This window comes from Solanum dulcamara, chromosome 12 (assembly GCF_947179165.1).
Source record: "Solanum dulcamara chromosome 12, daSolDulc1.2, whole genome shotgun sequence".
Taxonomy (NCBI): domain Eukaryota; kingdom Viridiplantae; phylum Streptophyta; class Magnoliopsida; order Solanales; family Solanaceae; genus Solanum; species Solanum dulcamara.
In genome coordinates, this window is record NC_077248.1 from 56,771,880 (window position 1) to 56,775,089 (window position 3,210).

At 37.9% G+C, this 3,210-nt stretch overlaps 1 long non-coding RNA gene across 1 annotated transcript; it reads left to right on the top strand.

The window, feature by feature from the left end:
• Positions 1 to 330: 330 nt before the first annotated feature.
• LOC129877278 (uncharacterized) lies at positions 331 to 2,403 on the top strand. Its single transcript, XR_008763510.1, has 3 exons — positions 331 to 355; positions 1,220 to 1,261; positions 2,099 to 2,403. It is a non-coding gene; the product is annotated as an uncharacterized LOC129877278 (long non-coding RNA).
• Positions 2,404 to 3,210: the final 807 nt, after the last annotated feature.

Below are 3,210 nucleotides of genomic sequence, written 5' to 3' on the forward strand. Positions count from 1 at the left end.
AGGTCGTGGGAAGAAATGTGATATCGGAGTAATAATATATAGACGTTTTAAGTCTGACAGGCCAAACTAAATAGTGAATTCGACCCAACCCAATTCTAATTCGGGTCAGGCCCAATACCCACGAAATTAAGCTAAATTCTATGTCTTACTTCATAGTTTAGACCAAGAAATATCTGGAAATTTCCAGAGAGAGTAAGAGAAGGGAAAGCTAGAGAGAAACACCAACATCTACCACAATTAAAGCCCCGAATCTCAAAGCTCTTGAAGAGAAAATTGTTGTACGTCGCTTTGGCTTCAATTTGAGCTAGATATCATCCAATAAGGAGAAGATTTTAAGTGGTGCTGCAAATTTAAGGTAATATTAAAGTCTCCTTTTCATTGTTAACAAGTTTAGTTAGAGTTTTAACGGATTAGAACGGAGAAAATAGTGTTATAAACTAGTTTGGTGATTTGTTGAGATTTATGGGTTAAAGGGTTGTTTTAGGTAGATTAAATGGATGAAATTAGGTTAGTGATGATGTATAATAATGGTTGATATTGTTTTGATGTTGTTGATGAGTTGTTGTTCTTGAATTTGGAGGAAAAAGGTGTATGAAGATTGTGAATGTTCAAACCCGTTTTTGGAATTGAGTAGCTGGTAGTAATTCTGGAATATCTCATTGTGTAGACCTTCGAGTTTAGATATTAAACATGTTTTGGAAAGATAATACACGTACCTACAACTCTTATGTTTATGTCTTAGTCTATATATGCTGTTATTATATCGGAAACTGAGCATGAATCATAAGAAAAATTCTGTCCAGATTCTGGATTGAAAATTCCTTCATGTATAGCTGTTCGTATTTGGATGATATCTCTTTGTAGAAAATGAATTTTGAGTTGATTTCTTTTGCATTGGAAACTTAAGACAGAGATATAAATATTTCATGAAGGTTATAAAGTCCAGTTTTGCCTTTTTCATTTTCAAAATTTAGATACAACGTGAGGTACTTGACTTTCCAAATTTACTGCTTTGGTAACATGAATAATAAATCTTATTTTGTTTCAATATTTTGGATTGTTAATGTTGGTTGATGATTATATGGCTTGTTTGAAAGTGGGAAAAATGAGTGGTATAGGGGAGGTGCTGTCCAATTTTTTTTAGAAATAACCTACTAACGATAGACTACGTTTTATTCTTGTCCATAGCTTAATCATAGTACTTAACGTTTTAATATAGGTTGAGACAATATTGGACAACATATACGTATAAACGCTAAAGGTATGTAAAGTTAACATTTTCTTCTTTTGGCATGATCCATATGAAACAAGCGAATGACGTATGCTTAAATTCCAAAGAAACTCTTATTCGTAGATATACTCGGATGGCTACCGTTCTTGATTTTCAAAATTTATATTGTTATATCTTGACTCATGTGTATGATTCCAGCCATCCTAGTTGGTATAACTCATGTTGTGGTATAATTCATATTTTAGTATAATCCATAATTGGTGTGATTCATAATGACTATTGTCTTGGGTTTCAAATGATTGACTATTTTGCTTATTCTATTAAGTCTCCGATAATGATCAAATTTCACAAGGTTGCTAATGATATCTTATTCGTGCATATTGTTATGGTATTATTCACCGAGTCCTACGATACGCCGGGTATGTTATCATGTATGGATTCCACTACATTATTCACCGAGTCCCTTACTAGAGGGCCGGGTACGTGATATGATAATATGATATTATAATGATATGACGATATGATTATGGCACCGAGTCCCATAATGGGCCGGGTACGGTATCAGTGTACACTACTCTATTCACCGAGTCCCTTGCTAGAGGGCCGGGTATGGTATATATATACATATGACGATATATTGATATAATTGTGACACCGAGTCCCATAACGGGCCAGGTACGATATATGATGATGATATGCATGTCTTTATTTTATAAGACACAGGTACAGTGATTTATTGATTATGATACTTGACTCCTGAATTTTTATTTCAGATGTGATCTCCTTTACGATATTTTATATTTTATATACTCGGTACATATTTCGTACTGACCCCCTTCTTCGGGGGGCTGCGTTTCGTGCCCGCAGGTACAGATACTTATTTTGGAGAGCCGCCACCTTAGGATTCTACTCAACGGGTTGAAGTGCTCCATTGTCTCGGAGCCTAAACTTTTGGTACTAATCCTTATAATGTATATATTTGTGTATTTTGGGGGTACGGCGGGGCCCTGTCTTGTCATATGCTATTGTTAATCCTCTTAGAGGTCTGTAGATACATGAGTGGGTTGTATGTAGATGTTGTCTGGTGTACTAGTATGACATATGTTTTTGGACATTTACATTCGGAGTGAAAGCCTTGTCGGCTTACGTATTATGTTATCTTATTTTTGACAATTAAGACTCTCCAAGAAATAGCTAATTTTGGTATATATATATAAGTGACCATTTGAGATAACGTGCTACCCATATAAATTCTATATCGTGTTTAATTGTCGATTGATAATAGATAATATGTGTGTATACGAGTGTCCAATTCGGACACTAGTCACGGCCTACGGGGCTAGGTCGTGACAAAAGTGGTATCAGAGCAGTTCATCCTCGGAATGTCTACAGACCGTGTCTAGTAGAGTCTTGTTTATCGGTGTGTTGTGCACCACATCTATAAACAGGAGGCTATAGGACATTTAGGGTGTTATCATTTCTTTTACTTTAAATCGTGCGATAGAGCTGTATTATCAGGATAATTTCTCCCTAACATACTATTATATTTACAACGATGCCTCCAAGAAAAGCGACAGCTGCCCAAAAGGGAAAGTCAGTAGTAGGAGAGACTAGTCGGACCCCGAGGATTACTAGGGCCCGTGCCCAGTCTATGCCTGAGGTTGTGCTCCAGTCGGCGAGCTCTACTACGCCGCCATATGAGGAGAGAGCAGCAGCAACTGACACTATAGATCGGGGGGTTGCTTTACCGCCAGCTCCAGAGGCTCCAGTACCTGAGCCTCCAGCTCCTCAACCAAGGGCAGAGGACAGGGCTATGAGAGATGCAGTTCAGTTGCTGACCAGAATAGCGACAGGGCAGGCTCGCAGGCATGGGTTAGGGGTTGACTATGCTGATAGACATGATAGTTTAAGGGCTCGTGATTTCTTGACTTGTAATCCTCCAGAGTTCTATGGGTCAAGGCCCGGGGATGACCCACAGG